Here is a 12,094-nt window from a genome sequence, read left to right as displayed (position 1 = left end):
ACAAATTCATAGAAAAAGAATATTTCAGGTGGGAAGAGATCCACCTGAGACTTTTGTTCAACTTGCTCCAATGATTAATTATTTTTGTAGTTATTTTTTGCCTCTATATTCAGTCTGAGCTTCTCCTGTTATGATTTATAACTATTGTGACCCATTCACCTACCGTGTAAATGGCCTGGCTCTGTCTTCTTAATGACCTCCCTTTAGGTATTGAAAGGCTGCTATTAGGTTCCTCTGAAGCATTCTCTGACCACCTCAAGTGACCAAACTCAGTCCAGTTTATTAATATTTTTCATGTGTTGTTGTTCCAAAACTGGATATTTCATTCCAGGCACAGCCAAGCACAGTCAAGCATGATTTATCTTCAGTGAGTTAATGCAGGCTATTCCCAACCTCTTTTAACCTTTCAGGAGAAAACAGAAGCGGGGTGGGGGGGCTGGGGGGTGATGGTGGTGTGTGTGTGGTGAGAAATGAAGGGAGACACCAGAAATCACATTATTTAAAAGAGAGAAAAAAAAAATTAAAAAGAGCAGCTTTCCAGCTCAGTTTCTATATTCATATCTGGTTGAAATAGGACCACTTTTAAGAAATCAGGTTTCACATTTTCTCTTTACATAAAGAATAAAAGAAACTGAATACTGAGATACTGAACAGTATTTCCATTCCACTGAAGCCAAAAAGCAGGTATTAATCCTCACTTGGTGGTCAAAAAAAAAAAAAAAAAAAGGGCGGGGGGGCAGGTATTAACACTCCTTGGGTGGTCAAATATTTGAAATATTTGTCCTTTGTGCAACTGAAAGAAGGTGAATCTGACTCACGGACATAGCAGCAACATCCCAAATTCCTCAGTTCATTCATTTGAGAGAAAGCGACCCTGGCTCACTGACACTGGCACTTTTCTATACTATTTAGGTTCTATCAGGCTGTAATTTAATATTGATAAATGCTATGAGGAATATTGCCCAAATGTCCATAGGTAAGTGAAGGTATTATAATCTACAAGGAAATCTTGACTTTTAAATATCTCCTTTCCTTTCTCTCTTGGAAACACAAATTATATTCACAATGATATATCATTGTGGTAATCTTTATGATATTTTGCTTATACTTTGTTTATAATTGAAACAGCAGAGAAAACTCTCAGACAGTAATCTATAGCTCCCTTACTTTTTTTTTTTTTTTTTGATGTGTCTTTTTAGGGGTATTTAAAACATCATTTAGTTGTCTTATAAACATAGTATCAAAGTAAGAATTTGCAGATCATACTGGTTGAGTACACAGGACAACTTCCTAATTCATCCCAGAATGAACCAGTCATAATGAGAGTGATGGATCACTCACAGGTTCTTTCTGGGACAGGGTAAAAGACATGTGAATTAATAGTCAGTAGACTGGCCAAAAACTAGTGGCGACTCAGTCATTAGGCTCATCCAAAACCCCTGCAACAAGCAGTGTGAAGAGAACTACACCAAATTTTCTTCCCTCCTCCAGCCTCAAGCTTTCAAAATTAGCCAGACAGGTCTTACACCCTCACAGATCCTTGCTATTCTCCCTTTTTAACTAGAAATATCATATAGCCATAGCTAACATAGCCATAGCTAACACAGCCATTGCTGATGAAATCCTATCTATGACAAAAGCCCACGTATTTTCTCTGTTCAAGGAAGAACATCCATTTCTGTCAAAAAGCCTTCACTGAAGGGAAAGCAAATGCAAGAATTGAAGAACTGAATACCTGTCATCTGTGCTCTGTCTGCTCTCTTTTCTCGCTCCTTCTGCAGTTTTGCCTATTTTAAGTGCTATGCCTTTTTGCCTTAAGTGCTTTGCCTTTTTTATGTGCTATGTTTCTATTTTACCTAAAGGAAAGTAAGTAAATAACAGCAGCCAAATCCTAAAGACTGTCTCTCCATGTCAAGTCCTGAATGCCATTATAAAGCCTGGAGATTTTACAATGCCTGTGGGTCCACTACAATTAAATTCAAGAAAATGAATCTTACCAGGTGATGATTCAGTTTCAGATTTTTCTGAATGCTTCTTTATAAAGATCTCAGAATTACCCATCAAGAGTGATTTTTCCTACTTAAAACTTCAGAACATGTAGAAGTCATATATGTTTAAGTATATCTTTGACTATTAGAAGAAGATGTAAATAACCACAAAACTTTATTTGTAGGCTGATGAATTCAATTTACTATAATGCAGATAAATGGTAAAAATAAACGTTTTGTTTTGTTTTGTATGAGTAAAATGCAATTAAGTTGCTATTCTTAACAAAAGCTGGTCTAACATAAGAGGTCTATTACAAATAACAAGAATTCACAATATTTCCTTTTGTCTTATTAGACACATTTTTACTTTTATCAATCACCTATTAAAGTCATTACAAGAAAGAACAGCATCAAGGGTTTTAAGCAATGCTTTCATAAACATCTCACCAACTGAAGACTTGAACATCTCAGGACTGAGATGTTCTTGATGAGATCCTAGCATTGAAAAAGAGCTGTATTGATATTTATTTCTTAAGGCTGATTGGTGTCTTCTTTGTCCCTTGCCTATTTCAGCTTCTTTCTTCTCTGAAAGGAAAGAGATGTAAAGGCTGAGTGGAGACTTTTGAGATGTCACCTGGGAGACAGGAACAGGGTACTAGTAGAGTTGCTTATTTGGGTCAGAGAGATTTATATGTTCTCCTTTTAGTGGAAGAAGAAGAAATATGTTTTTTAAAGTTGGGCTGGACTGAAATTGACTTTTTTTTTTTTTTTGGGGGGGGGATAGTTTTGGTTGCATTTTCAACTCGTAAATATATAATACTTTAATAGACATGCAAGAAAATATTAACTGTCTTTATAGAAAGAAGTCTAAAAACATCTTTACAATGTAGTGCGTAATCCTCTGTCTTATTTTTAGATATTATTTAATTTGTTGTGTTTATGGATAAGATGTAGAATGATGGAAAAAAGATTCCAAACTCTTTTCTTATATACATATAAAAGCTTTTCAGCATAAAAACAGTATTTTACATAATTCTCAAGAACACTATCCAAAGAAAAGATTGACAATATGAAAAAAAAATAATAATATAAAAAATGATAATAAGAAAATATTGTTTCTTTTCGTGGTTTATTTTATTTAAATCTTTTTTGTTCTTTTATAATAAATAGTGAGAGATACATAATTAATTCTCCCATTAGAGCAAATATACTATACTGGGATCAATTAGTTACAATAGCAATAACAAACAATCTTGTTATAATTATAAATACACCCATTAACTACATATCAAAGATATAGAACAATCATATTTACAGGTAAATATTTCCATAAATTTCCTTGGATTACCCACTCACTACTTAAGAAAAGAAGAAGGGAAAACTATGTCCTACTTACTCCTCTTTTGAAGATTAAAATTTTTGAATTTTTAAAGGGAGGAAAAACTACAGTTAAATGGTCTGAATTTGGAAATATTGTAGTGCATTTATTTGCAGATTTTCCTTCTTAATCAAGGAAAGGAGACACGGAATAAGAAACATGGAGGTTCTTGGCTGTCTTCCTGATTTGGAAGACAATGAAAAGATAGAGAACTTTCAGTTTCTCCATAAACCATTTACTCTGCACTGCATTATAATTATTTCATTCTTTTCTCTAGCTATTCTGTGTTTAGGAATATTATCGTTTTTAATATTAACATTATTAATAATAATACATTTCAGGAGGGACAGAGACTTCATCTACAGACCAGGAGGGATCTGAGCACATCTGAAGTAATGAAAATTGCCGAATCGAACTGAAAGATGGAAGGCAAGGAGAGACTGAATGCTGGGAATACTTACTTTTTAAATCTTACATTTGATTTGTTTTGTACAGCAAGTTCAAGTTTTACCTTGTTCAGGTTTCTGCTTTTTGTTCCAATACGACTAAGCATTATATTGTGAGAGCTTTTTGAGGCCCTGTCTGGCGTTAGCCCATATTGTATTATGTTATTGTTACACTTATTATAAACATTTTACATATGTTTACACACGTTTACACGTCTACTTATTGCATATGTTTATAATACATTACAAAAATGTCTGGGTATTAGTACCTAAAGAAAATATAAAATTTTATAAATAAAAAATACTTAACAATTGTCACTATAAAAGGAAAAAAAAAAAGGCAAGCTTTTCAAATACTGTTCCAAAGCAGTACCCTTGTCAATATTCCTGTGAGATGTTTAGTCCTTAAAAACTTTTATTACATCGGTAAACTCAAGCACCTTCATGCCAAGATAGGACAAAAAGGTCATTGATGACATACCATACTACTTTTTTGTTTGTTTTTTGTTTTTTTTTGAAGACCTATTTACACTGTTCCCTTTTCTAGACTGAACCACATACTGCTAGAAAGGAGGAATAAGAAGCAGCGAGGAAACAGGAGAACACTTCATCATACTGATTCAAGGTCTATTTTTGGTTTTATTCAGGATATATATATATATATATATATATATATATGAAAAGCTGAATGAGAACTTGTCTGAGAGTTTCTGGGTTTGCAGAGGGAAAAAAATTTCCCTAGACAGATCTTAGAAAAGGTGATAAATGCAGAGTACTTATGTAGTACAGCTAGATTTACAGCTAGATCTTCAGCTTCCATTTTAAGTTTCTTCCAAATAAGATCAGAAATGGCTAAGATATTAATCACACTTTAAATATTTATAGCATAACAGCCAATTCAACTTCAACTATAGCATTACTACTATTATCCCTAAAGTAATATTATACTTATTTTGTGTTACATGATGTAATACCTCAGTCTAAGAGCATAATGACATAATAAATAAAAACTGCAGGGGAGGTTGGGGGGGGAGGGGGAAGAAACCTGAAGGAATTAATTAAAATAGCACTTACAAAAGATGAAACAAGATTTATAGTAAAATTTTAGGCCTCAATCCAGCAAATCTACCAATATGAAATTAGTGTACTGAACAAAGGCCAGAATTCTCAAATTCGATGAAAGGATTACAAGATTTATAAAATTGAAATCTAGTTGAACAATACAGAAAAGCAAGGTCAAAGATGCACAAGAAATTCAACTATCAGAGTTAAGATAATAGAAAATTTGAACAATTAAAAAGGGAGTTTGAAATAATGAGTATAATAGTCTGTAGGAGGAAAGAAAGAAAAGTGGGAAAGCATTACAGTGCAATAAGATGAATACTACCAATCAGGTAATCAAGTGGGTTAAGCACTCCTTACAGCACCAAATAACTAGGCCAATAATAGCTATATAGACACATAATAAATATTCCTTTCTAATTGTTTTCAGGAGGATATATACACAAACTTATATTCCAAAAAGCTCCTTGTACTACTAAATAGATTTCTCCTTCACCCCCTTTTAACTAGAACTATTAACCAGATACATTTCTTCAGAGGTATTTTTACTCAGTGAATAGTAGCAGAAAAATATAAATAAACACTTAACATTTTTGAACCAACATTTGTAAACACATATCTTGTGCATGTATATATTAACATTTAAGCATTTATACAGTAGGTCTGATATTTTTCAGTTTCTTCAGGCCAAATTCCCAGGAAGACCTCTCAGCATGAATCCAACATGTTCCAAATGTTGCCAATTTATCTTGCAAATGAAGAGCATCTGTGCAGGGCATGTCCTTAGACTTACATTCAGTTCAAGATGCATATATATTATACTGTGCCTGTGGAAACATTTCTGTTTTGAAAATACCAGATAGAAGGATGAGAAGCAGGAAGTGAAAGAAAAGAACAGTCCAGGAGGGGTGGAGGTGGAGTGAGGGGGTTCAGATGTAAATCTAAATTTGTTTCTAGAACTTAATCTTTTTCATCTCTTTTTTTGTATTGTCTTTGAATGTTTAGGTATAAGCACAAATACACAGCAAGCAACTTCCTCAGTCTCTGGGAGCAAGGAGCCAAATCTTATCATCAACTGAAATAATGGATTGGACTTGGCTGTAATCTATCTTTTCTAAATCCAAGATTGGTGATTTAGGAAAACAAAACAAAACAAAACAAAACATAGCTATTTAGGTAGTAGCTAAAGAAGAAATGGGAAGGAGGTTTCCCAATTTACAGCTTAGGTCGTAGCTCAATGTAGCTATGGGGTATTGCTAAGTAAGCCTTCTCCATTGGTATTGCCAGGTAGCCGAATTTGGAGGAAAGACTGATCTTTGAGTACCACGATGACAAAAACAAACAAACAAACAAACAACACCTAGAGAAAAGACCTCTCTGGAAGGAAACAGGAGACCTGGTTACCTGGTATAGTGAAAAGGCTGAGGTACAGAATGTCTTCTCTGCCTCAGTCTTCACCAACAAGACTGGCCTTTAGGAATACCAGGTTCGGCAGCAAGGCCAAAGCAAGGAAGATGTATCTTTGGTGGAAGAGGCTCAGGTCAACCTCCATTCCCCTGTTCCTCTGTGCCACTCAGGGGGAGGAGATAGAAGAGGGTGGATGGGTAGAAGGTGTTTTTAGTTTTTTTTTTTTTTTTTTTTTTTTTGTAATAGGCAATACATTTCATTAATCTCCCTATACTGAGTCTGTTTTGCCCATGACGATAATTGTTGAGCGATCTCCCTGACCTTATCTCAACCCCCAGGAGCTTAGCTGTCCACCTGAGTAAAACCACCGCACCTCCTTCAGGCCAAATCCACCTGCTCCACCGGGGGCCCCTCCACAGGCCGCATAAGAACTTTTGATCTGGCACCTGGAGAACCTCCTGGCCTCCTTCACTGACCTTGGGGTTTTCAGGACTGGTTCTCACTAGTTATGAGATAGTTGTGCAATACCAGCTGCTATTGCCCATCAGTTTTGTTGTTGTTTGTTTAGTTTTGTTTTGTTTGTTTCTTTCTAAAATCAGCTCTCACAGAGGTGTAAACAACATCGCTTATTGTCTCGGCTCTGGCCAGCAGCGGGTCCCTTTGGAGCCAGCAGAAACTGGCCCTTAACTTACATGGGGCAGCTTCTGGGCTCTTCTCACAGATGACACCCCTGCAGCCCCCTGCTACCAAGATCTTGCCACATAAACCCAATACAACAAATTTCTTAAACAATCTAACGACATTAGTTGCTCTTCCAACTCCATGCAATTTGTTATTTTTCACCCCACTCCGTTTCTTTTCCAATCTGGTACTGAGATACTGAGAAATATATATAATATTCTACATGCAGTCTTAACAGACAAGATAGACAGTGACTAATAATTTTATGATTGATTACTTGATATTGTGGCATATGATGCCAAAAACTGTGCTGACAGTGGATTATTTTTCCAGCCCTAAATATCACATTTAGAGTTGGAAAAGAAATGTCAGTAGTCCCGCAAAATTTCAGAGTTGAATATTTTCTTTTTTAAGAACTGAATCAAATAATTAAAAAAAAAAAAAAGAATATGAACTAATAAACCCCTTCAACTGTTTAAGTCAGTTCAAACATTCAAACATTTCACTTTGACATTTTCCAAATGCTACAATTTTAACTTTTTAAATGACAAGCCAGCTATAATTAGCTAACACTTTTTACACAGTTGTGTGTGTATGTGTGTGTGTGTGCAAAAAGGTCAAAATATGATATTTTAACAGTTCTCAAAGATTTAGGAAAAAAATAAGATGTTGAAAATCGCTTCTCCCCTGGAACATTCACAGTGTAAACAATTTGGCACATCAAAAAAAGAAAACAGTAAATTCACTGGAAAATTTCTGACCATCTTTAATGATACTGAGAGTTCATTTTTAATTGTTGCTCTTAGTTTTAACCTTAATCCAGGTGTCATCTTTCTACAGAATAATATATTACATTATTTTCTGATTAAACTCAAGTTTTCTTAAAATGTTTCTGTTCTTTTTAGTTACATTTGTATTCTTTTTCATGGATGGTCACTACACTTTCAGTTGCAAATTTAATTAATACACTCTTTATTCTCACTTTCAGATTGCTAATGATGATGTGTGATGATGTGAAAAGAGCTGATTCTGCTTCCTATGACGGTGTATGACTCAATCTTGAAACGTTGTTCGCAGTTATTCTTATTGCCCCAGTCAATTTTTATCCACAAGTCTTCATATTTATTTTGATCTGAACTAAAAGTGTGAGATTTCTTCTAATATTGTCTCAAATACTTTATTGAAAATAAGCATAAGTCTGTGGTGGTTTTACCTGGGTAGGCAGCTGAGTTCCACCACGGCCGATCTCACTCCCCCTCCTCAAAGGGGAAGGGGGAGAAAATACAATGCAAAGGGCTCAAGGGTTGAGGTAAGGATGGGGAAATCACTCAACAGTTATTGTGATGGGCAAAACAGACTCAGAGTAGGGAGGCAGTAAGATTTATTGCCTATTACTAACAAGCTAGAAGTGAGAAACAAAGGGGAAAAGAAAAAAAAAAAAAAAAAAAAAAGCCTTCCCCCCATCATCTCTGCTGCTCCTTCACGGTCACTCTCTGCCCCTGCTCCAACTTGCAGTCCCTCTCAGGGGATGCAGTCCTTCCTGAATCTGAATTGATCCTGCGTGGGCTTCCCACAGGCAGCAGCTCTTCAAGAACTGCTCCAACATGGCTCCGTACCACGGGGTCCATCTGTCAGGAGCAAACTGCTCCAGCACAGGTCTCCCACGGGTGGCAGCTCCGGCCCGGGGCCTGCTCCTGCGGGGGCTCTCCATGGGCCGCAGCCTCCTCCAGGCCACATCCACCTGCTCCACCGGGGGCTCCTCCACGGGGTGTAGCATAGAGATCTGCTCCACTGTGGTACACCATGGGCTTCAGGGGGACAGCTTACTTCACCATGGTCCTCACCACCGGCTGCAGGGGAACTTCATCTCTGGCACCTGGAGCACCTCCTGCCCTCCTTCTGCACTGACCTTGGTGTCTGCAAAGCAGATTCTCACTCCTCTCTCTCTCAGCTGCTGTTCCTGAGCAGTTTTTTTTTTTTTTTTTTTTTTTTCCCCTTTCCCCCCTTTCTTAAATCTGCTCTCACAGAGGTGCAAATAACATTGCTTATTGGCTCAGCTCTGGCCAGCGGCGGGGCCCTTATTTAACATGGGGCAGCTTCCGGATTCTTCTCGCAGAAGCCACCCCTATAGCACCCGTGGTACCAAAACCTTGACACATAAACCCACTACAATGTCTAGTGTGTTCTCTCTCATATCTATTCTCATATTCTCATATTTTTTCTAAAATAGTCCAGTTTTCAGCACTATATGCTGCTTGTTGATTTCACTGTTATTAATGTGCCGCTTATGTAGGCAATGTCATTCCATGCACTTTCTATGACCCTAGAAACTATGCAAAAGACAGTTAGAAACATAATTGACTAGATAGGATGTGGGCAGAAGAGAATGGCACAAATCCAAAGCTGCAATAAGAGCACTCCTTATTTAGCAGTTGCTCAGACAGCCTAAATAGGTGCCTATCTCTTTGAGGGACATTCTCTGCAGCACTGATTCTGGCACAGGTGCATATCCAGAACTTCTACTCTGAATGGTTTATGTATATTCTTGTTAGGCCTTGGCTGGAATTAAAGTGAGGCTAAGAGATAGAAGGGGAACATAACTCCCCTGAAAGGCTCCTCTGGGCATCTTCTTTTAGCACAACCCTAGTATATTGTGGTGGTTTTACCATGCTAGGCAGCTGAACACCACAACCGCTCTCTCACTCCCCCTCCTTAGATGAGGAGGGGAAGAAGTAAAGGAAAGAACAACTCACGGGTTGAGATAAGGATGATTTAATTAAAGGGAAGAAAAAAAATTATTAAGGAAAGATTATTATTAATTAAACAATTTAACTAAACAATTTAACTAAACAATTAACAATTTAACTAAAGGGGAAAAAAAGGAAAGGGGAAAAGGGAGGGGGAAAGGGAAAACTAAACCAAACAAGTAAAGGCTATGTAGAAGTGCAGAGGAAAGAAATTACTCTCTACTTCCCACAAATGAGCGATGCTTGACCACGTCCTGGAAGCAGGGCCTCAACGCATGTAGCCAGTGTTTGGGAGGAGGACAGATGTTTTCACAACAAGAGCCCACCCCTCCCCTCTTCCTCCTTTTTCCACCTTTTATTGCTGAGTGTGACATCATATGGTATGGAATATCCCTTTGGTTGGTTTAGGTCAGCTGCCCTGGTGATGTTTCTTTTCTCACATCTTTGCCCACCCCTAGGAAGGTTAGAGAGAGTCCTGGTGCTGTGCCAGCACTGCTCAGCAGCAGACACAACACTGGTGTGATACCACTGCTGTTTTAGCTGCGAGTGCAGAGCACAGCACTGTATGGGCTGCTGCACGGAAAGTTAACATCTCAGCCCGACCCAGTACATATATAAATACCAAGCCAAGCTCTCTGAGAAGGAAGTGTTGTTTGCTAGTTTAGCTTAGTTGAAGGATATAATCAAAAGGTTCTAAAGGATTAATAAAATCGTTCAAAAAATAGGAAATCCTAATTCAGTGGTGTCATTGTCTGGATTTCTAATTCCTAAATGTGACTGTATCAAGGAATATAAAAAACATGCTTTAGAAGAAGGATGATTTCATCACAAGAAATGACTGATGTTTGTGGCACTCTTCCGTCATCTGAGGGCCCAGACTACTAGCTGTAGTCTTTTGTTCTCCTTCCTTTATTACGTACTTTATTACGTACTAACCATCAGCTTCAGTTAGGGAATCTTTGTGAGAAGTGGCAGATCAGTGCCTACCAGGTACAACAAGAGACTCAGCAGATGTTTAACAGTTCTAGTGCAAAACCAACTTTGGTTGTTAGTATGATATGAAGAGAAGAAAAGCAACTTTTTAACAAATGAGATGAATTTGCTCTGTCCTTCAGCAGAATAAATTTTTAAGAATTACCTTTAGAAAGGGGGCTAATGGCTATGAACTTCAAGTAGGTGAAGGTATACGAAACAAGTGTATTTAAAATGGATGTTTTACCACAAATTTAACTGCAATTTAAACATCTTTATCACTATTATTTTTTTTCCTTTGCAGGACTGGTGGAATACCTGCTTTTACATAATTCTGCAGAATTTATCTACCTTAGATAGATAATAGACAGATAGATAAATTTTTATCTACTGTAAATCATCACAGTTACTTTGGTTCCAAACGTCAAAGAGTTTAAATCTGTAAGGACTCTTACTGAGACATAAAAACGTTTCAAAGGATCAGTTGTCTTGTTTGTTGGTTTGTTTGTGTTTGTTTTGTTGATTTTTCATTTTGATGGTTTTAACCTTTGATAGTAATTCAGAAAATTGTGAGTCAGAAAGCAAGACTGATTCACACTAATTTAGTTTGGTGCCTTTTTTAGTTAGAAAGGAACCAAGTAATATCTGGTTATTAATCTGATTCAGAATTGCCTTTTATTGTATTTTTTCAGTTATTTATTTTCTTAATTTCAGAAATTAGATTATTTGTTTTTTCTTCACTACTACAACAAACTTAAAATATACACATATCCATCTTTTTCCTCAAGACTGAAATTATCCTGGAAGCTTCTGCTGTAAGATAATTAGAATTACTAACTGATAAAATTTACTAATTGATAGAATTTATTTGCATCTCTTCTCTCAAAGGGGTCACCACAAACATGTACCGTAAAGAAATTCTGAAACAATTCTTTATTATTATTATTATTATTTATTTATTTTTTTGAGCTCAGTGAAGTTTCTTATAACAAAACATATCTGTTGCTTGCTCGGAGGTTTTGTAGAAACATTATTTTCTAATCTGTAGCTTTAGTTGTTGTTGCTTTGTTTTTCACTGTGACGTATAGCAAAAAACAGACAATGATTACTGGGCTATCATTATCTTTATAAATATACTGGGGTATCATTATCTATATATAATTACTGGGCTATCATTATCTATATAAATACACACCAGTATGGCATACTTACAGAGTATTGACTTTCACAGTAACCTGCAGAAATCTTCTGAAGATATAGTGTGGACTGTATTAGAAATGTAGCTTTTACATATTGGCATTTCATACTTTTCAATTTAATTGTTTCCTTGTAGACTATCTTACGTGAGTCTCAAAGCTTTTTCGCTGTACATATAAAATAATAATAATAATAATAACAATAAGAGAACATGTG

Source organism: Cygnus atratus, chromosome 3 (genome assembly GCF_013377495.2).
Source record: "Cygnus atratus isolate AKBS03 ecotype Queensland, Australia chromosome 3, CAtr_DNAZoo_HiC_assembly, whole genome shotgun sequence".
Taxonomy (NCBI): Eukaryota; Metazoa; Chordata; class Aves; order Anseriformes; family Anatidae; genus Cygnus; species Cygnus atratus.
This window is presented reverse-complemented; position numbering follows the sequence as displayed.